Here is a 26,482-nt window from a genome sequence, read left to right as displayed (position 1 = left end):
GAAAAAAATGAAAGAGCGAGGATGTTAGAGATTTTACCACTTTTTATCAATACATCTGAGCCTTTCATCCTCGCAGGTGATTTTAACTGTGTTATGAGAGGAGAGCGCCGGCTGACCAACAGTACGAGCAGAAATTATGATAAGACCTCTGGAATGCTCAAGGATATCGTGAATGATTTTAATTTAAGTGATGTTTATAAAGAAAGTAACAGAAATAGTCCAGAGGAAGCCGGCGTCACCTGGAGCAATGCCACCTGTAGCTCCAGGATTGATTTTATTTTTTGTCCTAAAAATTTACTGCCTTTTAGTTGTGATGTTTTAACCAATGTTTTTTCTGATCATAGGCTTTTATCGTTTTTAATAAAGCATGATCTTAACAACTCGGTTGGTAAAAAGTCCTGGAAGTTTAACGTTTCCCTTTTAGACGATCCACAGGTTTTAGCAGATTTTATTGAATTTTACAGAATGAACAGGCGGGTGAGAGATGTGCGTACTCCCATCAAGGCTTGGTGGGAGAAGATGAAAACAAAAATCAAAGATTTTTTTATTAAAAAGAGCGTGGCGAAAGCCAAGGAGAAAAAAGAGTTTTTTAATACCCTCAACACCCGCCTGCAGACCCTGTACAAAATGAGAGAACATGGAATAGAGGTAAAATCCGACATCATCAGTTTAAAGAAAGAGATAGCCCAGTGCCTGGAGCAGAGAGGTAAAGAGATCATTTTCCGTTCAAAAATGCAACATGTAGAAGAGAACGAGACCTGCTCCAGGTACTTTTTTAAGAAAATCAATAATAAAAAGGCTGTCATTAGAAACATTGATGGGGTGTCGGATGTACAGGGTCTTTTAAGTAAAGTTCATGAGTTTTACACTGACCTTTTTAATGTTAAAACTGTGGATCGTGATTTTATGCGTGACTCACTGAAGGAGATTACTACTGTTTTAGATCCTGTCTCGCAGCAATTTTTATTACAGGAGCTGACGGAGAAGGAGATTTTAGAAACAGTAAAGAGCTTTAAAGCAGGTAAAGTTCCTGGTCCGGATGGGATACCCAGTGAGTTTTATGTAAAATTTTATGACATTTTAAAAGAGGACCTTTTTAGCCTTTTTTCTGATGTTTTTAATTCCAAGATGCTGCCTAAGTCCTGGCAGAGGGGTGAGGTCTCCCTAATATATAAGAAAGGTGACATCGCGGCTTTGGAAAACTGGAGACCAATAACCCTTCTTAACTGCGACTACAAAATTATGGCAAAAATATGTGCAAACCGTCTGAAAGCCATAGTACCCCACATCATACACCCTAACCAGGTGTGTGGGGTGCCAGGCCGCAGCATCTGGGATAATCTAAATCTTATTAAGGACGTAATTGAGAACACGAGGTCTAGAAGATGTAAACTTGCAATTTTATCCATAGACTTTGAAAAGGCGTTTGACCGTGTTTCTCATTTTTATCTTTTTAAGGTTTTAGAGCGGATGGGTATTCCTGAAGGATTTTTATTATCACTTAAAGCCTTTTATAAAAACTGCACTAGCAAAATTTTAGTAAATGGTTTTAAGACACAGGAGGTAATTTTAAACTCGGGGGTGAAGCAGGGGTGTCCCTTGTCCCCACTGCTTTTTATTTGCGCGTTGGAGCCTTTACTGTGTGCGATTCGCCGCGACAAATTAATTTGTGGAGCTCCCCTTCCGGGGGGAGGCGGCATAGAGGCCAAAGCAGTGGGGTACATGTTGCGGTTTTATGCAGGGACACCGTGTCGCTTCAGAGAGCCCTCAGACAAATAGAGTTTTATTGCTGTGCTTCCGGTTTTAAGGTGAATTTCAGAAAAAGTAACATTTTAAACATAGGAAGCATGGTTTTTAGAGATATACCGGTACCTGTGTCAGATTCTGTTACTATTTTAGGTATCTCCTTCAGTGAGTGCGACAATGGTTTTATAAGTTGGGACATGGTGGCGCAGAAGGTAAACAAAAAAATATGTATGTGGAATATGAGGAAACTAACCATGGAGGGAAAGGTTTTAATTATCAAAATGGTCATTTTACCCCTTCTTTTATACGTAAGCATGGTGTTTCCTCCCCCAACTGTTTTATTACGTAAAATAATAAAAACGTGTTTTACCTTCTTTTGGAGTTCCAGAATGGAGAAATTGAGACGAGAAACTGTCATGAAATCCAAACCAAAGGGTGGCAAAGATTTTCCTGATTTTAATAGGTTCCTTTTAATAAAGTTCTTTAGTTATTGTTTTAATTCCCTTTTTAAAGAACATCACTGGTCTTATTTCCTACGTTTTAACACTGGTTTTTTTATGAGGAGGCTGGGGTGGTTTGATATTAATTTAACTTCCCCCTATGCTTTTAATTTACCAGCCAACTATGAAATTTTAGAGAAAATAGTGACCTTGTTCAATTTAAGAGGGAAAAGTGTGTCAGAACTTAAAAACAGCAAAAAATTAATAAAGGACCTAAGAGACAAAGAACTAGTCTGCAGTATTGAACATTTTAGTGAAGAACGTTGTGCTTTTATTTGGAAGTTTATTAATGTGTTTTATCTTTTTAACACACAGATGGACCTGGCCTGGAGCTGCGTTCATCAATGTCTTCCATGCAGGGCATTCCAACACAGACGAGGATTTGCGAGGTCTGCCATCTGCCCGAGGGAAGGCTGCCAGGCGGAAGAGACGGTTCGACACATTTTTTGGACTTGCAACTTTGCACAGGAATTTTGGATAAAAATATTCCCTTTGTTGGTGAAGATGGCGGACCTGAAGGACTTAAGCTATGATAACATTTTATATGGACTTTTTGGATGCCCTACCCCGGATCAAAAAAGTATAGCATGGAAGACGATGAACTGCGCAAAAGAAGCTCTTTGGAAGGCCAGGAACATCCTGATTTTTAAGCATGATGTTTTAGCAATTGATGACGTTTTAGGACTTTGTTTTAGTGATATGTATATGTACTATTTATTAGATAAAAAAAGGAATGCCACCCTTTCAAGAAAATGGTTTGTGAGAGACTGGAACTCCAATATCTAATGTTTCACCACCATGTCCCTTTTATGGATTTTAATGTAAATTGAATTTTTCTTGTTGTTTTTATTCAATGTAAAAAGTGGAAATTATTGTAAATTGTACTTTTTTATAATAAATCATTGACACCCCCGCGAGGGGGTAGCCAACTGAAAAAAAAAATCTGTTCTTATCAGTTTAATATCTGATACGTCCCCTATCTGGGGACCATATATTAAATGGATTTTTAGAACAGGGAGATGGAAATAGAGCTTGCTCTGTCCACTCCACGCATTGACCTGGTATTGCAGTATTTCCAGGACCGGTGCACCCTTTCCTTATGTGTTGACTAAAATCAGATTCCAAAAGTGTTTTTTGTGTTTGCCATTGTTTCTGTCTTTCTGAAGGGATCTCCCCTTTTAATCCCATTATTTCAACACCTGTTGGACAATGCATGAGTGATAATGAGCTAATTGATTAAATGCAATTAATGAATACATTGCCACCTCTTGTTTTGTGTCGTCTGTGTGTCTGTGTTTCCGGCATTTCACATTGGAAAAGCTCATTCACCTTCCTTGTCTTCTCTCCGCCCTCCCTTTTAGGTAAGTTAAAGAGCTGCACCTGAGCCAGCCACTGATTGATGCAGCACCACAGTCAAATAGTGGAGTGGAGTAGGGGAACAGCAAACAGCCATTAAAGCCGCCCGCCCGCCCGCCCGCCACAATGGACCTACCTGTGTACACTAGATGGATGTGATGGAATGTACTGTCGTCCCTACATTTCAAGAAGGAGTAAGAATTGCAGTTGCAACAAAGCCTTGCTTGCCTACAAAGAGAGCAGCAATTTGGATTTGTTACTATGTTACCTAGAAGAATAACAAACTGTGCAAGGATGGAGGTTGTAGGAGCAAGGAGAAGTTGTCTGTAAAGTTGGTGGATGCTTATTTTCCATTTTGCAGTCCCTTGTCTCCCTCTTGTGGCCTCCTGGAGGCAACTAGCTGTGCAAAAAAAGACAGCCTGGTGGCCGGCTGTTGCAGTGTTGCCCTCTCAGGCAACACTGAGTGACTGACTGAGCCGCACCGTCTTATATAAAGTTCAGACGGAACTTTGCACGTGTCATAGTGGAGCCCTGAGGAGCCAGAGCCAGCTTTCTGACATCATAATGGGGCCTCAGAGATAAAAGGCTGGGCCCAGGCAGTGTTGGTCAGTGCTGCTCAGCAGGCAGCACTGGACTGGACTGGATTACAGCTGATACAAGGTGTGAAGGAACAAGGGGTGGCTGTGGGCATGCACTTGCTGCCGCTGCCAGTGTTTATCTGCATGGCAGCAGGGCATTTGGGCGTTGCCAGGAAGGCGTTTTTATGTAGATTCCTCCTCTTTCAGCACTGCATTGTGGTGCAAGCAAAAGAAGCAAATCCTGTCTGGCTTCCTCTCCGGCCTTTATTCACCTCCCGTGTAGCTGTGAGTGTGTGAGCCTGCAGGGCCCCATGGAATTGCCTAGAAGTAGGCTGAATCGCTGCAAGGGCTGAACAGCAGTATCGGGCAGGCTCGGGCAACGCGCGGCCCGTTCGGGTTATCGCTTCTCGGCCTTTTGGCTAAGATCAGAGTTTATTGCTCTGGTCTTGGTCAGGGGGTGCGGGTTTTCCCTTGGGAGGAACCAGAGTGGTGATCGTTCTGTGATCGTGGATCGGCAGGTATAGTCAGCATGGATGCAGCAAGGACAACACCGGTGGAGAGAACCATTCGAATTAAGGTAGACCCAAGTGATTCTGGTAAGAACACCGTTGAATTTGTTGGAAGGAAGCTGGTGGTTGACATGGCAGGTATCCCTCTTTATAAATTATTCTGCGTGCAAGAAAACAGAAAGCAAGGATTGTATGATGTGTCCTTTCAAGAAGAAAATGACTGTTTAAATTTCTATGAAGCCTTAAAAGTGAATGCTAACTGTGAGGTTTTGAAAAATGTCTCTTTTGTGCCTCTATTTGCTATGGGAGAGAGGGTACTATTTGTACATGTCTTCAACCCATTTACCCAGCTGGACTTAATCAAGAACTTTTTGAGTTTATATTGCACCAGTGTGAAAGGGGGAACCAAAATGACCAGCTCATTGAAAGTGTTCAATGGAACTTATAAATTTTTCTTCCAGTTTAAGCTGGACCCGGATTGTATTGGTGGAGTTAAGAGCCCTCCATTGTCCTTTTCCATTGCTGGCTATAGAGGATATTTGTATTATCAAAATATGCCAAAATTTTGCCGGTTCTGTCACCAGTTTGGTCACACTAAGGAGTGCTGCCCTGGGGTGAAGGTGTGCAGGAATTGTAAGATGGCTGGACATGAGGCAGGTGCATGTACGGAATCCCGAGCGTGTGATTTGTGTGGTGAAGTGGGGCACCTGTATAGAGATTGCCCAGTGGGCAAGAAGAGAAAGGAGAAAGAGGAAAAGGAAAGAGAGGCACAGAGACAGAAGAATATCCAGAAGCAAGAGGAAGCCAATGAGAGGTTAAGGATAGAAAGGGAGGTGGAGGAGCAAAGGCAGAAAGAAATCCTTGATGCAATATTGGCTGAGGCTGAGAGAGATAGCACGCAGGTGCAGGCAATTGAGGAAACTTTCATTGAGGACATGCCAAGCCCTGTGGTAGAAGAATCTCAGAGGATATCAGAATGGTCTTCCTCTGGAGTGTTGAGTCCAGTGAGAGAAGTGGAGATGTCTTTTCGCCCACAGAGAGTGGGGGACTTTCCAAAAAAACAGAGAATTGAAGTGGTGGAGACGCAAAGTGTGGAGACGGCGAACGCCTTTCAGGCATTGTTTGAGCCGAACATGGAGTATGAGACTAGTGAAGAAAACTCTCCCGGGCCTTTAACCCGGAAAGTTTGAGGGTTCTGCTTTGTGTTTTTTCACCTTTTTCTGCCTAGGGCAGTTATAAAATGTCGTTTAAAATTTTGTCTTCCAATGTCCGGGTGTTTAAAAACCGGGCCAGGAGAGCAGCCATTTTGGAGGAATTGTCTTTCAGTGGAGCAGATTTAATTTGTGTGCAGGAGTGTGGGATAGAGTATATAGTTAAGCAGGAGGAGTGGGGTTTTGGTGCAGCAATATGGTCATGTTCTAGTCACAATAGAAATGATGGTGTTGGGGTGTTGGTTAGGAGTAGCAGGGTGGAGGTTTGTAGCTACACAGTGATTGAGGAGGGGCGGTGCCTGTTAGTGGTTATAAAAGTATGTGGTGTGAATGTGCGTGTAATTAATGTGTATGCGTCTGCAAAAAAGGAAGAGAGAGTGGAGTTGTTTGAGAGAATTAAACTGTTTTTGCCAGGTAGGGAACATATTGTGTGGGTGGGGGATTTTAACTGTGATACTAGAGGGGATTTGGATGTGTCTGGGAATGTGCTAAAGTCTGTACTCACTGATTTTGGATTGAGGGATGTAGTGCACCTGTGTGGTGTTAACCCTATAGTAGATACTTATTATGCGGATAGTGGGAGACACAGCAGTAGAATTGATATGATTTTTGTTTCTAAGGGGGTGATGGGTAAGGGATATATGCAAATGAAGGTAGGATATTCTGATCACGAGTGCATTAAGTGTGAGTTGGTCTGGGATGAGGATTGTGGGAGTGGGAGGGGTTTATGGAAATTGAATGTGAGTTTGTTGGATGATGAGAGTGTTTGTGGAAAATATGTGGATACATATAGGTTTTGGTGTGAGAAAAAAGGTGATTTTGTGGATATAATAACATGGTGGGATTGGGTTAAAGAAAGAACACGTGTGTTTTTTAGAAAGGTTGGTTATAGGAAAGCTGTGGAGAGGAGGAAGAGGTATGAATGTTATAATATAAGGTTGAATTTTCTCCAGAAGGTTAAAAAGAGAGGTTGGAGTGTGGATGAGGAGATTGATTGTGTGAAAAATGAGATGAGGGAATGGTTGTTAGAAAAAGGTAGAAAGATTATGTATCAGTCAAAATTAGATAAATTGGAAAAGGGGGAAAAATGTTCTAGGTATTTTTTCAAAAAAGTAGTGGGGAAAAAGGAGGATTTGGTGAGAGTGTATGATAAAAATGGAAGGGTGGTGAAAGGAAAAGCAGTGTTTTCTGTGGTTGAAAGTTTTTATAAAGAATTGTATGCAGTGAAAGAGATTGATAGGGACTTGGAGGCTGAAGTGGTGAGTATGATTGAAAATAGGGTGGAAGTAATTGAATATGCAAATTTGATGAGAAACATTGAGGAGGATGAAGTAAAGAGAGTGTTGGATAGTATGGCTGTGAATAAGACCCCAGGGGATGATGGGTTACCGATGGAATTTTACATAAAAATGTGGGATGTGATTAAGGATGATATGGTGCAAGTTTATAAATTTATGTGGGAGAATGGTAGGATGGTTGAAAGTATGAAAAGTGGGGTGGTGGTTTTGATTTATAAGAAAGGGGATGTGAATGATGTTAAAAATTGGAGGCCGATTACTTTGTTGAATGTGGACTATAAGGTGTTTGCTAAGCTGATTGCAAATAGGATGAGAGATGTGATTGGTCAGGTGGTTGGGGAGGAGGATTAGTGAGAATTTGTGTTTGCTGAGAGATGTGATATGGGATAGCATGGAGAGGAAACAAGTATTGAATGTTCTGTCAATTGATTTTGAAAAGGCTTTTGATAGTTTGGCGCATGATTTTTTATTTAGAGTTTTGGTAAGAATGGGTTTTCCTAGTGACTTTGTGAATGTTGTAAGAGTGTTGTATAAAAATGTGTATAGTAAGATTCTCATTAATGGATGGGTTGGTGGTGAGATAAGTGTGGGTTCCGGTGTGAGGCAGGGGTGTCCCCTGTCTCCGATTGCCTTTATTTGTGCGATTGAGCCTTTATTACAGATGTTTCGGAAGGATAAATGTATGAGAAGTGTGAAGATTCCTGGTTGTGGTGAGAAAGAAGTAAAAGTATTAGCATACATGGATGATGTGTGTGTGATTTGTGAATCCGATGCTGCGGTAAGGCGTGCAAAATTGTTAGTTGCTTTGTTCTGTGGGGCATCTGCATTTAGAGTAAATTGGGATAAGAGTGAATGTAAGAGGTTTGGGAACATTGGGAGGAGAGAAGATTTAGGTGTAAAATGTGTGGAAGGAGCGATTCAGATTTTGGGGGTGAAATTTGATGAAAAATTGGATGGGAATGAAAGTTGGGAGGATGTTGGTAAAAAGATTATTAAGAAAATGAATTTCTGGCGTTTGAGAGAATTGTCTTTTGCTGGGAAGATTCTTGTGATTAAAAGTGTGATTTTACCAATTTTGTTGTATGTTGCTTTTGTCTTTCCGCCAGGGTCTATGATGCTGAGAAGATTGAATAGAGTGTTGATGGTATTTTTTTGGGGTTCTAAGATGGAGAGAGTGAAGAGAGAGACTGTGAGGAAAAGTGTAAAGAATGGGGGAATGGGGTTTCCTAATATTGAGGTATATTTGGGAGTGAATAGTGTGTTTGCAGTAAGAAGGATGATGGGAGGTGATTGGAAATTTGCATGTATGGTAAGATATCTGAGTGGGAGTGTGTTATGCAGATTAGGATGGATAGGGAGAGATTTAAGAGTGCCGTATGCACTTATATGTCCAAAGTGGTATCTGTATGTGGAAAAGTTTTTGAAAAGCTATGAGTTGTTGGGGAAGGGTGATGTGTTGAGAAATAAAAAAGAGATGTTGAGATGTATTGAAGGAAAAGAAGTGCAGTGTCCTATAAATATGGTGAGAAGGGTGAATGTAGGGAGAGTATGGAAGAGTTTGGAAACGGATGGGATAACAAATAGACAGAAAGAGATTGTATGGCAAAGTATGCATGGAGCGTTGCCTGTGAGAGAGTTTCAAAGAAATCGTGGGATTGGGAGGAGTGAAGCATGTCCAAGAGTGGGGTGTGGAGGGTGTGAAAGTATTTTACATTTATTCTGGAATTGTGATGTGGCTCAGGAAGTGTGGAAGGGTGTGAGTCCTTTGTGTAAAGAGGTGGTTGGGGTTAAAAAACTGACGTTTGAGGTAATAATGTTTGGGTTGGGAATGTTAGATAGGAAAAAACAGAGGGTGTGGTGTATTATGTTAGCAATCATTAAAGAAGTTTTGTGGGATGTAAGGAATTTGTATGTCTTTAGAAGAAAGGAAGTGACGGTAGAAGGGTGTTTGAGGATGATTTTGGATAGAATGTATGTGGTATATTTGTCGGACAAGAAAAGGTTTGGGGAAGCAGATGCAGAGGGTATTTGGAAATTTTTGAAGTGGAGGTATGTAGTTAAAGTATAAATGGTGGGTGGAGTGAAGGGTTTAGACTAAGGTGATGGGATTGTATGCCTTTTTTGTTTAATTGTAAATGTAAATAAATATGTTTAAAAAAAGAAAAATCATTGACCCGATGATGAGCTTAAAGAAACGCACTAAATACAGAGTGTAAGTTTGGTGAAAGTGTTTGAGGTGCAAAAAATATAATGAACTTATATTTTTACCTCTGAGGGTTAAAAAAAAAAAAAAAAAAAAAAATCTGTTCTTATCAGTTTAATATCTGATACGTCCCCTATCTGGGGACCATATATTAAATGGATTTTTAGAACAGGGAGATGGAAATAGAGCTTGCTCTGTCCACTCCACGCATTGACCTGGTATTGCAGTATTTCCAGGACCGGTGCACCCTTTCCTTATGTGTTGACTAAAATCAGATTCCAAAAGTGTTTTTTGTGTTTGCCATTGTTTCTGTCTTTCTGAAGGGATCTCCCCTTTTAATCCCATTATTTCAACACCTGTTGGACAATGCATGAGTGATAATGAGCTAATTGATTAAATGCAATTAATGAATACATTGCCACCTCTTGTTTTGTGTCGTCTGTGTGTCTGTGTTTCCGGCATTTCACATTGGAACAGCTCATTCACCTTCCTTGTCTTCTCTCCGCCCTCCCTTTTAGGTAAGTTAAAGAGCTGCACCTGAGCCAGCCACTGATTGATGCAGCACCACAGTCAAATAGTGGAGTGGAGTAGGGGAACAGCAAACAGCCATTAAAGCCGCCCGCCCGCCACAATGGACCTACCTGTGTACACTAGATGGATGTGATGGAATGTACTGTTGTCCCTACATTTCAAGAAGGAGTAAGAATTGCAGTTGCAACAAAGCCTTGCTTGCCTACAAAGAGAGCAGCAATTTGGATTTGTTACTATGTTACCTAGAAGAATAACAAACTGTGCAAGGATGGAGGTTGTAGGAGCAAGGAGAAGTTGTCTGTAAAGTTGGTGGATGCTTATTTTCCATTTTGCAGTCCCTTGTCTCCCTCTTGTGGCCTCCTGGAGACAACTAGCTGTGCAAAAAAAGACAGCCTGGCGGCCGGCTGTTGCAGTGTTGCCCTCTCAGGCAACACTGAGTGACTGACTGAGCCGCACCGTCTTATATAAAGTTCAGACGGAACTTTGCACGTGTCATAGTGGAGCCCTGAGGAGCCAGAGCCAGCTTTCTGACATCATAATGGGGCCTCAGAGATAAAAGCCTGGGCCCAGGCAGTGTTGGTCAGTGCTGCTCAGCAGGCAGCACTGGACTGGACTGGATTACAGCTGATACAAGGTGTGAAGGAACAAGGGGTGGCTGTGGGCATGCACTTGCTGCCGCTGCCAGTGTTTATCTGCATGGCAGCAGGGCATTTGGGCGTTGCCAGGAAAGCGTTTTTATGTAGATTCCTCCTCTTTCAGCACTGCATTGTGGTGCAAGCAAAAGAAGCAAATCCTGTCTGGCTTCCTCTCCGGCCTTTATTCACCTCCCGTGTAGCTGTGAGTGTGTGAGCCTGCAGGGCCCCATGGAATTGCCTAGAAGTAGGCTGAATCGCTGCAAGGGCTAAACAGCAGTATCGGGCAGGCTCGGGCAACGCGCGGCCCGTTCGGGTTATCGCTTCTCGGCCTTTTGGCTAATCTCAAGGGGTTAGTCACTAGGTCCGTCTGTGTGCTCGCCCTTGGCCTTGTGGCATCGCTGGTTTACCAGCTTAAGCCACCTGCTGCTTTAGGGGCTGAGCCAGGGGACAAAGAAGGCGACCAACCTTGCCCGGGGAGGTTATGGCGAATACGACTACCATGGCGGCTTCGGTGCGCTTCGCAGGCCCAGCTGATCAGAGGATAAAGAACACCTTCAAGTTCGAGTTCGGAGAGCAGGAGAAGGAGAAATTTTCGCTGAGGTTTTTCGTGAGGACAGTCCTGATTGACGTTCTGAAGGTGAAGAGGGAGAATATTCTTGCGCTTCAGGATGCCCCTGGACGCTACACCCTTACCTTGGAGAACGAGCAAGCCTGCCAAGAGCTATATGGAAGCATCCGAAAGAACTTGAGTCATGAAGATCTTAAAGGACTCCTCATTGTGGCCTTGTACTCAGAAGGTGAAACATCTCTTGTTGTTCATATGAGCAATCCGCATGTGCCCCTGGAGCACATAGCCCAATTTCTGCAGAGACATTTTGCTTCTGTCCGAGAACCTCGTAAAATCCTCAACGAAGAACAGCTGTGGACAGGGAAGTACAGAATTTCCGTCAAATTTAAAGAGGACAGTTCTGAACATGGCATTGAGGGATTCCATCATCCTCCCTCAACATTTAACATAGGCAACAACAGAGGTCGTTTGTTTTACCGGAATATGCCAAGGTACTGTCGCAAATGCATGGGGTTCGGACATGTCGCTGACATGTGCCCTGAAGAAATAGCGACCTGCAGGAAGTGCTTCCAAAAAGGGCATGCTACTGCCAGCTGCTCTAATCAGGTCACATGCAACATCTGCCTGGTGCCGGGGCACACCTTTAGAGACTGTCCCTTGAAGAAGATCAGCTCGTATGCTGAAGCAGTGAGGAGGCAGCCGGCTTCTGACAAACCTCCCTCAACAGCTGAGCAGAGGCCTAAAGCTGATCCTCCGTCAGAGGGAAAATTGCCTGTTGCTGGTGCTTCAACTGACTGGTCAGAGTGTCCTTTTGGTCCGGATGAAGCTGAGTCCATGGAAACTGCTGGATCTGGGGTGAAAGCGGTGAAAAAACCTTCCGCAGTGGCCCAGGATCCAAAATTGGATGAAGATGTTATGCATCTGGAAGTTACATAGTTACATAGTTAGTACGGCTGAAAAAAGACACATGTCCATCAAGTTCAACCATGGGAAGGGAAAAGGGAAGGAAAAATTTCTACACATAGGAGCTAATATTTTTTTGTTCTAGGAAATTATCTAACCCTTTTTTAAAGCCATCTACTGTCCCTGCTGTGACCAGCTCCTGCGGTAGGCTATTCCATAAATTCACAGTTCTCACTGTAAAGAAGCCTTGTCGCCTCTGCAGCTTGAACCTTTTTTTCTCCAGACGGAGGGAGTGCCCCCTTGTTTTTTGAGGGGGTTTTACAAGGAACAGGATTTCACCATATTTTTTGTATGTGCCATTAATATATTTATATAAGTTAATCATGTCCCCCCTTAGTCTTCTTTTTTCAAGGCTAAATAGGTTTAATTCTTTCAATCTTTCCTCATAACTTAAATTCTCCATGCCCCTTATTAGCTTCGTTGCTCTTCTTTGTATTTTTTCCAACTCCAGGGCATCCTTTCTATGAACTGGAGCCCAGAACTGAACTGCATATTCTAGATGAGGCCTCACTAATGCTTTGTAAAGTGGCATTATTACATCCCTGTCCCGCGAGTCCATGCCTCTTTTAATACACGACAATATCCTGCTGGCCTTTGAAGCAGCTGATTGACACTGCATGCTGTTATTGAGTTTATGATTTACAAGTACACCCAGATCCCTCTCAACAAGTGAATCCGCCAGTGTAGCGCCCCCTAGGACATATGATGCATGCAGGTTGTTGGTACCAAGATGCATAACTTTACATTTATCTACATTAAACTTCATTTGCCAAGTGGACGCCCAAACACTTAGTTTGTTTAAATCTGCCTGTAATTCATGAACATCTTCCATAGTCTGAACTATATTACATAGCTTGGTGTCATCTGCAAAAATAGAAATAGTGCTATTAATCCCTTCCTCTATATCATTAATAAATAAGTTGAATAATAGTGGTCCCAACACTGAACCCTGGGGTACACCACTTATTACCGGGGACCATTCAGAGAAGGAATCATTGACCACAACCCTCTGGATACGGTCCTTGAGCCAATTCTCAATCCAATTACAAACTATATTTTCTAAACCTATAGTCCTTAATTTACCCATTAGGCGTCTATGGGGGACAGTGTCAAATGCCTTTGCAAAGTCCAAAAACACTAAATCCACAGCGGCCCCTCTGTCTAGACTTCTGCTCACCTCTTCATAAAAACAGATTAGGTTAGTTTGACAACTTCTGTCCTTAGTAAAACCGTGCTGGCTGTCACTTATAATGCTATTTATTGTCACATAATCCTGTATATAGTCCCTCAATAGCCCCTCAAACATTTTCCCCACGATGGATGTTAAGCTTACTGGTCTATAATTACCCGGGGAAGACCTAGAGCCCTTTTTGAAAATAGGCACCACATTTGCCCTGCGCCAGTCCCTTGGCACTATACCAGTCACTAGAGATTCTCTGAATATTATGAAAAGGGGGACAGAAATAACTGAACTAAGCTCTTTAAGAATTCTAGGGTGTAACCCATCTGGTCCCGGAGCCTTGTGCACATTTATTTTATTTAATTTAGCTTGGACCATCTCTACATTCATCCAATTCAGTATATCAACTGATATATTAACAGCACTGGCACCGGCTACATCAGCTGCTCTTTCTTCTGTTGTATATACAGAGCTAAAGAACCCATTTAGTAACTCTGCCTTCTCTTGATCCCCTGTGATCAACTCCCCATTACCATTATCTAGGGGTCCTACATGTTCAGACCTTGGCTTTTTTGCATTTATATGCTTGAAGAATTTTTTAGGATTTGTTTTACTATCCTTGGCCACCTGCCTTTCATTTTGTATTTTTGCTAATTTTATTACATTTTTACAGATTTTATTAAGCTCTTTATATTTTACAAAGGCTACAGCTGTACCCTCAGATTTGTATTTTTTAAATGCCCTTTTTTTGTCATGTATTGCCCCTTTCACAGAAGGTGTAAGCCATGTGGGGTTTAATTTGAGTCGTTTATACTTATTACCTGTAGGAATAAATTTTGCACTATAATAACTCAAAGTAGATTTGAAAATCTCCCATTTATCATTTGTTCCATTATTTGACATTAGTTCTTCCCAGTCTATATCCTGAATTGCAGCCCTCATCCTGGGGAAATTGGCTTTCTTAAAATTAAATGTTTTTGCCCTCCCAGCCTGCGTTTGTTTTTTACAGTATAGGTAAAATGTAACTATATTATGATCACTGTTACCGAGGTTTTCACGAACATTGACATTCCCAACAAGATCAAGTACAGAGGAAAAGGAAACCAGTTGATGATGACCCAGGTGTCTGTGTCAAAAGATCAGATTTCCCTCGCTACAGGCATAAGCCGGTAGAGCCAAATGCTGAACCGCCTCCGGCGAAACCGCCACCTTCTGATTCTGACCCAGCTAACATCGAGTTCTCGGATTCAGATGTCGCCACAACTCCCAGCCCACTAGTGGGATTTATGTTGGATTCTGAGAGTAGTTCGGCCTAAAAATATCCAAGGTTGATGACAAATAATATCCAAATCTCTTCACTGAATGTGAGGAGCTTGAAGGGCCCATCCAGAAGGGCTGCTTTATTTTCATACCTGTCTACAGTAAATTCGGACATTTTTTTTCTACAGGAATGTGGTATAGATCATGACCCCAACTATTCTGTCCTAAGACAAGATTGGTCTCTGGGCAGCTCCATCTGGTCTGGAGATAATGAGGTAAGATCTACAGGAGTAGGGATTTTGTTCAAATCTATGGACTTTAAAATCACTTCGTTCAGAGAAGTCATACCGGGAAGAGCTTTATTTGTCAACGTGAGCTATCATGGTGTAGACTTAAGACTTTTGAACATATATGCCTCGCCCATCAAAGAGGAAAGATCACAGTTATTAGAGACCATACAGTACTACTTGCCTGGTTCTTCTCCGCTGATAGTAAGTGGAGACTTCAATTGTATTATATCTGGAGAAAGTCGAGAGGGGAGCTCTGGAGAACCTAGAAGGGATAAGACAGAGAAACAATTAAAAGATCTGATGACAGACTTCAGGTTAAAAGATGTTTGGAGAGACATACATAGAGATGACCCCGGATACACCTGGGAAAATGCTAACGTCAAATCCAGAATTGACTTTCTCTTCACTTCAGGTCAAATTGCACCGCAGTCTGTGTCACTAAACGCAAATATTTTTTCAGACCATAAAATGATCCAAGCACAATTGCAGATATCCAAACTTGTCAAAGCTAGAGGAGTTTGGAGACTCAACGTCACATTGCTACAAAACCCTGAAATAAGAGCAGATTTTAAGATTCTTTTCAACCAACTCAAAAATTTACAGAAAGATTTTTCTTCCATGTTAGAATGGTGGGAGCACAGCAAAGCCAAGATCAAAGCGTTTTTCATCCAAAAAAGCATCATCAGAGCCAGGGAAAAAACGAAATGGTTCAAAACGCTTAACACCAAGCTGCAGACATATTATAAACTCAGGAGTGCTGGTGTTGAAATGGAAGATTTAATCACCAACCTAAAGGAACAAATTGCAAAAGAAATCGAGAGTAAAGGTAAAGAAATAATATTCAACTCAAAAATTGAGATACTAGAAAAAAATGAAAAATGTTCTAGATTCTTCTTTAAAAAAAACGTCGAAGCTAAAGAAATGATCATAGAACTAGATGGCGAAACTTCATCTGACGGTATGCTATCCAAAGCTCAGACATTTTATCAAGACCTGTTTAACGAAAAGCCTATTGATGCTTCTTTTACTGAAGATGTTTTAAATTCACTTGATTGCACTTTATCAAAAACTGACCAAATGCTGCTATGTAGGGAAACTACTGTTGATGAACTTAATGCTGCTGTTAAAAGTTTTCTGTGTGGGAAAACCCCAGGAACCGATGGTTTACCGATCGAATTTTATAGGGAATTTTGGGACATTTTAAGTGCTGATTTTTATTGTGTCATCAAAGAAGCCTTTAAGTGTAGTCAGCTACCTGTATCCTGGAGGAGTGGCCTGGTATCCTTATTATATAAAAAAGGAGAAAGATCCAATTTAGAGAACTGGAGACCGATCACGCTTCTTAATGCAGACTACAAGATAATGTCCAAAATTTTAGTAAATCGTTTTAAGGGGGTTTAAAGTCAAGTCATACAGCCGGAACAAGTATGTGCAGTTCCTGGAAGAAGTGTCTCAGAGTGTCTTAATACCATCAGAGATGCAATATGGTATCAAAAAGAAAGGAAACAAAACCTAGCCATACTTTCGCTGGACTTTCAAAAGGCATTAGACCGAGTGTCGCATAAGTTCTTATGGTCAGTTTTAAAGAAGATGTGTTTTCCTGACGTTTTTATTCAACAAATCGCACTTTTATACAGGAATGCTTTCAGCAAAATTTTGGTTAATGGCTCTTTAACAAAAGAAGTCTATCTGCACTCAGGAGTCAAGCAAGGGTGCCCCTTGTCACCAATTTTATTTATTTGCTCAATTGAACCTCTTTTATCTATGATGAGAAAGGAGAAAATAGTTAGAGGCGTTCCTATACCTGGCGGTCGAGGAAATGAAGTCAAGGTCATGGGTTACATGGACGATATTTCCATTCTCTGCACGTCACAGGTGGCTCTTCAGAGAGCAATTAGGACCACAGAATTCTTCTGCCATGCATCAGCATTTAAACTCAATCTGGACAAGTGCAGTTGCTATACAATTGGGAATTGGCCTGGCCTCTCTGTACCTGACCTTAGAACCCAGTCTGACAAAATCAAAATACTAGGAGTGATTTTTGATGAGCAAAATAATGGTGCACAAAGCTGGGAAATAGTCAAAGAAAAGCTACAAAAGAAAATTGACTTCTGGAAACTTAGGCAACTTACCTTGAGCGGAAAAGTTCTTATTATTAAGGCGTTGTTACTTCCTGTTATGTTATACCTAAATTGTGTTTTCCCTCCAAGTGATCTCACTGCAAAAAGAATACAAAGATTGTTATTCGAGTTTGTGTGGAGTTCCAAGTTTGAGAAACTGAGCAGACAAATCATGCACAAGACACTTAATGTAGGCGGTAAGGATGTGCCAAACATCAAATTGTTTTTATATTCTTCATTTTTTAGCCTCTGTTTTAAAAATGTGTCACTGTCAAATAATTGGTCCTACTTTTTAAGATACGCCGCTGGGCATATTTTTAGAAGGCGAAAATGGATAACAACATCACTTTCCAGTCCAGTGTTAATTGTCCCCCCCAAACAATATGTGATTGTGGAAAAAACAATAAGAATGTACCAATTAGAGTCTTATGGGGTAGAGACTTTGAAAAACTCTAGAAAGCTCAGGTTCGAAATAAAAAAGAAGGACACTATGACTCAAATTTCTAATTATACCTTTGACAGATGTGCTATGATATGGGAAAAAGTAAATGCACCTTATCTTACCAATCAGCATAAAGACATCGCCTGGATGATAGTTCATGATTGTGTTCCATCGAGTAGCTTCCAGTACAGAAGGGGCTTGTGCAATACACAGACTTGCCCTAGGAGACAATGCTGCTACGATGAGTCAACTTTGCATATATTTTGGAACTGCCAATTTGCACAAACAGTATGGAAAGAATGCGGGGAGATTTTAAATTTTTTTACTGGTCTTAACCATTTGAATCATGAAGTTGTCCTGTATGGAATCCATCGAACCCTACCAAAAGAAAAAGAGAAAGTATTATGGTGTACTATGAACTGTATTAAAAATGCACTGTGGAAGACGAGGAATATACTACTCTTCAAAAAAGACTTTATTAGTGAACGAGAATGTATCAAACTGGCATTAAGTGAACTTTATTTGTACTACCTGTTGGACAAAAAGCATCTTGGAAAGAAGAAAGCACTGAGCATGTGGCACTTTAAAATGTGGAAGATGTTATTCTAGACTTTATTCTTGAAATATTAGTTTTGACTGAATCATATTAATTTAAACGTAAAAATCTGTTCTTATCAGTTTAATATCTGATACGTCCCCTATCTGGGGACCATATATTAAATGGATTTTTAGAACAGGGAGATGGAAATAGAGCTTGCTCTGTCCACTCCACGCATTGACCTGGTATTGCAGTATTTCCAGGACCGGTGCACCCTTTCCTTATGTGTTGACTAAAATCAGATTCCAAAAGTGTTTTTTGTGTTTGCCATTGTTTCTGTCTTTCTGAAGGGATCTCCCCTTTTAATCCCATTATTTCAACACCAGTTGGACAATGCATGAGTGATAATGAGCTAATTGATTAAATGCAATTAATGAATACATTGCCACCTCTTGTTTTGTGTCGTCTGTGTGTCTGTGTTTCCGGCATTTCACATTGGAACAGCTCATTCACCTTCCTTGTCTTCTCTCCGCCCTCCCTTTTAGGTAAGTTAAAGAGCTGCACCTGAGCCAGCCACTGATTGATGCAGCACCACAGTCAAATAGTGGAGTGGAGTAGGGGAACAGCAAACAGCCATTAAAGCCGCCCGCCCGCCCGCCCGCCACAATGGACCTACCTGTGTACACTAGATGGATGTGATGGAATGTACTGTCGTCCCTACATTTCAAGAAGGAGTAAGAATTGCAGTTGCAACAAAGCCTTGCTTGCCTACAAAGAGAGCAGCAATTTGGATTTGTTACTATGTTACCTAGAAGAATAACAAACTGTGCAAGGATGGAGGTTGTAGGAGCAAGGGGTGGATGCTTATTTTCCATTTTGCAGTCCCTTGTCTCCCTCTTGTGGCCTCCTGGAGGCAACTAGCTGTGCAAAAAAAGACAGCCTGGCGGCCGGCTGTTGCAGTGTTGCCCTCTCAGGCAACACTGAGTGACTGACTGAGCCGCACCGTCTTATATAAAGTTCAGACGGAACTTTGCACGTGTCATAGTGGAGCCCTGAGGAGCCAGAGCCAGCTTTCTGACATCATAATGGGGCCTCAGAGATAAAAGCCTGGGCCCAGGCAGTGTTGGTCAGTGCTGCTCAGCAGGCAGCACTGGACTGGACTGGATTACAGCTGATACAAGGTGTGAAGGAACAAGGGGTGGCTGTGGGCATGCACTTGCTGCCGCTGCCAGTATTTATCTGCATGGCAGCAGGGCATTTGGGCGTTGCCAGGAAGGCGTTTTTATGTAGATTCCTCCTCTTTCAGCACTGCATTGTGGTGCAAGCAAAAGAAGCAAATCCTGTCTGGCTTCCTCTCCGGCCTTTATTCACCTCCCGTGTAGCTGTGAGTGTGTGAGCCTGCAGGGCCCCATGGAATTGCCTAGAAGTAGGCTGAATCGCTGCAAGGGCTGAACAGCAGTATCGGGCAGGCTCGGGCAAAGCGCGGCCCGTTCGGGTTATCGCTTCTCGGCCTTTTGGCTAAGATCAAGTGTAGTATCTGTTCTTATCAGTTTAATATCTGATACGTCCCCTATCTGGGGACCATATATTAAATGGATTTTTAGAACAGGGAGATGGAAATAGAGCTTGCTCTGTCCACTCCACGCATTGACCTGGTATTGCAGTATTTCCAGGACCGGTGCACCCTTTCCTTATGTGTTGACTAAAATCAGATTCCAAAAGTGTTTTTTGTGTTTGCCATTGTTTCTGTCTTTCTGAAGGGATCTCCCCTTTTAATCCCATTATTTCAACACCTGTTGGACAATGCATGAGTGATAATGAGCTAATTGATTAAATGCAATTAATGAATACATTGCCACCTCTTGTTTTGTGTCGTCTGTGTGTCTGTGTTTCCGGCATTTCACATTGGAACAGCTCATTCACCTTCCTTGTCTTCTCTCCGCCCTCCCTTTTAGGTAAGTTAAAGAGCTGCACCTGAGCCAGCCACTGATTGATGCAGCACCACAGTCAAATAGTGGAGTGGAGTAGGGGAACAGCAAACAGCCATTAAAGCCGCCCGCCCGCCCGCCCGCCCGCCCGCCCGCCACAATGGACCTACCTGTGTACACTAGATGGATGTGATGGAATGTACTGTCGTCCCTACATTTCAAGAAGGAGTAAGAATTGCAGTTGCAACAAAGCCTTGCTTGCCTACAAAGAGAGCAGCAATTTGGATTTGTTACTATGTTACCTAGAAGAATAACAAACTGTGCAAGGATGGAGGTTGTAGGAGCAAGGAGAAGTTGTCTGTAAAGTTGGTGGATGCTTATTTTCCATTTTGCAGTCCCTTGTCTCCCTCTTGTGGCCTCCTGGAGGCAACTAGCTGTGCAAAAAAAGACAGCCTGGCGGCCGGCTGTTGCAGTGTTGCCCTATCAGGCAACACTGAGTGACTGACTGAGCCGCACCTTCTTATATAAAGTTCAGACGGAACTTTGCACGTGTCATAGTGGAGCCCTGAGGAGCCAGAGCCAGCTTTCTGACATCATAATGGGGCCTCAGAGATAAAAGCCTGGGCCCAGGCAGTGTTGGTCAGTGCTGCTCAGCAGGCAGCACTGGACTGGACTGGATTACAGCTGATACAAGGTGTGAAGGAACAAGGGGTGGCTGTGGGCATGCACTTGCTGCCGCTGCCAGTGTTTATCTGCATGGCAGCAGGGCATTTGGGCGTTGCCAGGAAGGCGTTTTTATGTAGATTCCTCCTCTTTCAGCACTGCATTGTGGTGCAAGCAAAAGAAGCAAATCCTGTCTGGCTTCCTCTCCGGCCTTTATTCACCTCCCGTGTAGCTGTGAGTGTGTGAGCCTGCAGGGCCCCATGGAATTGCCTAGAAGTAGGCTGAATCGCTGCAAGGGCTGAACAGCAGTATCGGGCAGGCTCGGGCAACGCGCGGCCCGTTCGGGTTATCGCTTCTCGGCCTTTTGGCTAATCTCAAGGGGTTGGTCAGGAGGTCCGTCTGTGTGCTCGCCCTTGGCCTTGTGGCATCGCTGGTTTACCAGCTTAAGCCACCTGCTGCTTTAGGGGGTGAGCCAGGAGACAAAGAAGGCGATCATGGGCGTTCAGATCGTATATCCCAGGACCGGAGATCTCCGGGTCAAGTTTGGAATCCGCATCAATGCTACAGCTGGATTGGAGAATCGCTTTCCTCTTGGACGTCTGGTGGACGAAGTTATTTTTGGAGCTCTGAAGATCCCTCGCCCTGCCATCCTCTGCCTCCAGGAACATAAGGTGGGTCATTATACCCTTGTGCTTAATTCTAGGAGCGACTGCCTAAATTTCTACAACACTTTGAAGAAGAACCGCAACAATGCTGCTTTGGATGGTCTTGTTTTCACTCTCCTCTATGAAGATGGGAATGTCCCTTTGGTTGTCTTCATGTACAATCCCCATGTGCCAAGGTCGGACATTGAGGCCTTCCGCCTCCGCCATTGTGAGTCTGTGGTCTTTTCCAACAAGATCCTCAACGAGGCTGGAATCTGGAGTGGCAAGTACAAATTTATTGTTAATTTTAAGAGGGATCCAGAAGGGGTTGATGGGCTAAGCAGACCCCCCTTGAACTTTTCTATTGGCAGGGACAGGGGCTATCTTTTCTTCCCTAACCCCCCTCTCTTTTGCAAGAACTGCAAGATCTTTGGACACATACTGGAGTCCTGTAATCAAGGAAAAAGGTGTGGGAAATGCGGCCAGGTGGGCCATGAGTCAAAGGTTTGTACCAACCCCATCGTTTGCAACCTCTGTGCACAGACAGGACACGCCTTCAGGAATTGTCCTAAGCGTTCTTATGCAGATATGGCCAGATAGAGGCCTGCTGGGAGACCTGAAGATCCTGAGGTTGCTGGTCCAATTATCCAGGCAGAAAGTCCACTGTCTGAGGAAATTGCAGTTGCAGGTGCGGAGGGTGGAGTGATGGAAATATCACCTGTGGAAGAAGACCTTCCCCCTCTTTCTGATGAGCAAACCGGGCTGCAAGGTGAAGGTGAGGTTGAGACTTCAGTCTCCATAACCCCAGTGATTGTGTGGGAGGAGGCAGAGGAGGCTCATGAGGTGGCTGGAGAGCAGGGTGATTTTGCAACAGCTGTTGTGAGACCAGGTGAAGAGGAGTTTGGGATGGCTCCAAAAAGGCAGAGAACAAACTTTTCACCATCAAGTGAAGGAAGTGCGAGTCCACAGAGGGACGGCGTGTATCCTGTGACTAGTATTTCTTTTGACACTCCTTTTTTAGGGGATCTGGAAGGCTCTATCTTTGCGTTGGATTGCCAGCCTCAAGAAGGAAAAGGCTGAGGAAAAGATGGGCTTGTTGTTCAACGTTTTCATCTCCAGATTAAAACATGGCTGCCAAAATCACATGTCATGTCCTATCCCTGAATGTCAGGCTGATTAAATCTAGGCCTAGGAGAATTGCAGCACTAGATTTCCTTAAAAATCTAGGGGCTGATATTTTTTGCTTGCAAGAATGTGGCATCTCTGATGCATTAGATGAAAAAGAATGGCAATATGGCCAAAGTATATGGTCAGGCTCGGTTAAAAATAAAAATGATGGTGTGGGAATCTTATTGGGGAATAAGGATTATAAATTTGATAGTTATACTGTGGTGGAGGCGGGTAGATGCTTATCTGCAATTATAAGCTATAGAGGGTGGAAGGTCAGGGTAATAAATGTGTATGGGCCAACAAGTAAAGGGGATAGAGTAGAGTTGTTAGAAAAATTGAGTATTTTTTTGCCTGGTAGGATCCCTACTGTGTGGGTGGGGGACTTCAATTGTGTTACCGAAGGGGCTAAGATGGATGTGTCGGGTAAAATGTTAAATCATTTAATTAATGATTTTTCTTTTGTAGATTCATCTGAAATGTTTTTAGGTAAGCCGCCACCCGCAACCTTTAGAGCAGAGGGGGGTGGGGTGACATCCAGGATTGACCGGGTGTTTTTCAAAAATTTGGTATGTAAATCTTTCCGCCAAGATGATGTGATGTTTACTGATCACGTGAGTATGAGTGCTTTTTTTGAGGGGAATACAAAATTAAAGTATGGTAAAGGGGTGTGGAAGCTGAATATCAGGTTGCTTGAAGATAAAAAAGTGATGGATGATTTTAAGCGTGCGTATGTGGGATGGAAGTGGAAAAAAAGAAATTTTGCGAATATGTTAGAATGGTGGGACTGGATGAAGGGTGAAGTTAGGAAATTCTTTAAAAAATGGGGATATAAAAAAGCTGCAATTCGTAGGAATAAATATAAAGAGCTGAATATGAGAATGGAGTGGTTGAGGAAGCTTAGTATGCTTGGGTATGATGTGGGTGACTTGCTTTGTGCGGTCAAAAGTGAGATTAAGAAAGAGATGGATGAGAGGGGGAAAGAAATCATATATAGATCTAAGATTGAACATCTGGAAAAGGATGAGAAGTGCACAAGATTTTTCTTCAAAAAGATGTGTGGGAAGAAGGATGATATGGATGTTGTTATGAATAGTGGGGGTGACTGTGTTTATGGGGAGGATGTGATGAATGAAGTGGAGTCGTTCTATCGCGAGCTGTATGGTGACAAATGGACTGATAGAGATTTGGTGAATGATACCATGAATAAATTAGAGAATGTGCTAGGGAAGGAGGATTCTGATATGTTATCAGAGGGAATTACAATGGATGAAGTTATGCAAGTGGTCAAGAGTGCTAGTAAAAATAAAACTCCAGGGAAGGACGGTATTCCTGTGGAATTGTATGTGCAAGCGTGGGACATAATGGGAGCAGACCTAGTGGAAGTGTGTCAGTTTATGTGGGACAATGGGATAATGAGTGAATCTATGAAAGAGGGTGTTGTTGTGTTAATACATAAAAAGGGTGATAAAAGGAATCTGGGTAATTGGAGACCTATCTCTTTGCTCAATAGTGATTACAAGTGCTATAGCAAAATTCTAGCAAATCGAATGCGTGAAGTGATCGGTCAGGTAGTGGGGGAGGATCAAGTGTGTGCGGTACCAAGTAGGCGTATGACTGACAACCTGTTGCTGTTAAAAGATTTGATTGGGGATTGCATGGACAGAAAGCAAAAGTGTATGGTGCTAGCTGTGGACTTTGAGAAGGCGTTTGACCGCGTGTCACATGAATTTATGTTTGGTGTGTTGAATAAAATGGGTTTTCATAGCAAGTTTGTGAGTGCAGTAAGATGCTTGTATGGAGGAGTGACGAGCGAATTTTTGGTGAATGGGTTTTTGAGTGGTAAAGTGAGAATTAAATCGGGAGTCAGACAAGGTTGTCCGATGTCCCCCGTTCTTTTTATTAGCGTAATTGAAGTTTTGTTGTGTATGTTTAGGAAAGAGAAGGTGATGAGGGGCTTGCTGATACCTGGTAGTGGAGGTAAGGTGGTGAAAACTCTAGCTTATATGGACGATGTGGTCATTGTGAGTGAGTCTCTAGCTAGTTTGACTAGGGCTAGATTGGTGTTAGATCTTTTCTGTAGTGCGTCCGCTTTTAGAGTGAACTGGAGTAAAAGCATTTTTAAGTGTTTTGGTGACAGTAATGTTAGAATGGATGGTGTAAAGTGTGAACAAGGCGCAATTAGGGTTTTGGGTATTTTATTCAATGGAAACTTAAAGGGGAACGAGAGTTGGGATGAATGTGGTATGCGGATTGAGCGAAAGTTGAATTTCTGGCGTATGCGTAGTTTGACGTTTTCTGGTAAAACCTTAATCATTAAGTCAGTTATTTTGCCAATCCTGCTCTTTTGTGCAGTGATTTTTCCCTTTTCAACCAGGAAAATAAAAAAAGCAGAGAAAATGGTTTTTACTTTTTTTTGGGGATGCAGGATGGAAAAGTTGAAGCGGGAGTATCTATATAAATTGTGCGAGCATGGTGGAATGAATTTCCCAAATATTGAGGTTTTCTTGGGGTTGAGTTATGTGAAGGTAGTGACGGTGTTGATTGAGCGGAATAACAAAACTGCGTATATGATGAGGTATTTGGCTGGATGGACGCTTTTCGGGTTAAATTGGGTGAAGAGGGATGCAAGAGTGCCTGTGGCATTTAAATGTCCTGTGTGGTACATGAAGATTGAATGGTTTGTGAGGAAGTATGATTTACTATCTGTACCTATGGTGGATTTCAAGAATAAGAATGGTGTGATGAAAAGAATGCGGGCGAATGAGCTTGCATGTAATATTGATGGGCTGCGGTCAGGTGAAGCGGATGCAGTATGGAAGAATTTGGATATTGTAGGGGTGTCAAATCGCCAACGGGATGTAGTGTGGATGTCATTACATAATATACTGCCTGTGAGACAAGTCCAAAAGCAGCGGGATCTCATTAGACATGAAGTGTGCCCTAGGGAGGGGTGTGGGGCTAGTGAGAGCATACGCCATCTAATATGGGATTGTGACTTCTCTTATGAAGTATGGAAGAGAGTAGGGGGTTTGTGTAAAGAGTTGGCAGGTGTAACATATGTGAATTGGAAGGTGGCAATGTTTGGGATGGGTGCATGTAGTAGAGCTAAAGATAGAATATTATGGTTAATAATGGTATGTGTGATGGAAAGTCTGTGGGATGTGAGGAATCTTTTGGTATTTAAAAGAAAGGTTGTGTCTGTAAATGATTGTGTTAAGATATTTTTGTCCCGGTTATATGTCAAATATTTATGGGATAAGCAGCGCGGTGGTGGCAATGTTGATTCCGAAGGGATTTGGAAATTCAAAAAGTGGAAAGCATTAATCCGCTATAAATAATGTTGTTTTGTCATCTGTTATTTCTGTAATGCATTGTCTTTCTTTTGGAATTAAATAAAAGAACAAATTTAAAGAGTAACCATAGAGATGATTGATATAAGCGATATCGTTTTTTTGATTATTCAGATTGAAAAACTTAAGTTTTCGCTTCGTATCTAACTGAATGGTTATTTAAAAAAAAAAATAAAAAAAAAATAAAAAATCTGTTCTTATCAGTTTAATATCTGATACGTCCCCTATCTGGGGACCATATATTAAATGGATTTTTAGAACAGGGAGATGGAAATAGAGCTTGCTCTGTCCACTCCACGCATTGACCTGGTATTGCAGTATTTCCAGGACCGGTGCACCCTTTCCTTATGTGTTGACTAAAATCAGATTCCAAAAGTGTTTTTTGTGTTTGCCATTGTTTCTGTCTTTCTGAAGGGATCTCCCCTTTTAATCCCATTATTTCAACACCTGTTGGACAATGCATGAGTGATAATGAGCTAATTGATTAAATGCAATTAATGAATACATTGCCACCTCTTGTTTTGTGTCGTCTGTGTGTCTGTGTTTCCGGCATTTCACATTGGAACAGCTCATTCACCTTCCTTGTCTTCTCTCCGCCCTCCCTTTTAGGTAAGTTAAATAGCTGCACCTGAGCCAGCCACTGATTGATGCAGCACCACAGTCAAATAGTGGAGTGGAGTAGGGGAACAGCAAACAGCCATTAAAGCCAAACCCACAATGGACCAACCTGTGTACACTAGATGGATGTGATGGAATGTACTGTCGTCCCTACATTTCAAGAAGGAGTAAGAATTGCAGT

At 42.3% G+C, this 26,482-nt stretch overlaps 5 non-coding genes across 5 annotated transcripts; all 5 read left to right on the top strand.

Annotated features, from left to right (window-relative positions):
* Positions 1–3,144: 3,144 nt before the first annotated feature.
* LOC142728475 (U2 spliceosomal RNA) lies at positions 3,145–3,341 on the top strand. The gene has a single exon (XR_012877610.1). It is a non-coding gene; the product is annotated as a U2 spliceosomal RNA (small nuclear RNA).
* Positions 3,342–9,456: 6,115 nt separating this feature from the next.
* LOC142728461 (U2 spliceosomal RNA) lies at positions 9,457–9,653 on the top strand. Its single transcript, XR_012877604.1, has one exon. It is a non-coding gene; the product is annotated as a U2 spliceosomal RNA (small nuclear RNA).
* An 8,369-nt stretch (positions 9,654–18,022) lies between these two features.
* LOC142728462 (U2 spliceosomal RNA) lies at positions 18,023–18,207 on the top strand. The gene has a single exon (XR_012877605.1). It is a non-coding gene; the product is annotated as a U2 spliceosomal RNA (small nuclear RNA).
* Positions 18,208–19,426: 1,219 nt separating this feature from the next.
* Positions 19,427–19,617, top strand: LOC142728447 (U2 spliceosomal RNA). The gene has a single exon (XR_012877591.1). It is a non-coding gene; the product is annotated as a U2 spliceosomal RNA (small nuclear RNA).
* Positions 19,618–25,834: 6,217 nt separating this feature from the next.
* Positions 25,835–26,026, top strand: LOC142728459 (U2 spliceosomal RNA). Its single transcript, XR_012877602.1, has one exon. It is a non-coding gene; the product is annotated as a U2 spliceosomal RNA (small nuclear RNA).
* The last annotated feature ends 456 nt before the right edge of the window (positions 26,027–26,482 follow it).

This window comes from Rhinoderma darwinii, unplaced genomic scaffold (assembly GCF_050947455.1).
Source record: "Rhinoderma darwinii isolate aRhiDar2 unplaced genomic scaffold, aRhiDar2.hap1 Scaffold_677, whole genome shotgun sequence".
Taxonomy (NCBI): domain Eukaryota; kingdom Metazoa; phylum Chordata; class Amphibia; order Anura; family Rhinodermatidae; genus Rhinoderma; species Rhinoderma darwinii.
The sequence above is the reverse complement of the archived record's forward strand: the minus strand, read 5'-3'. Positions and strand labels throughout refer to the sequence as shown.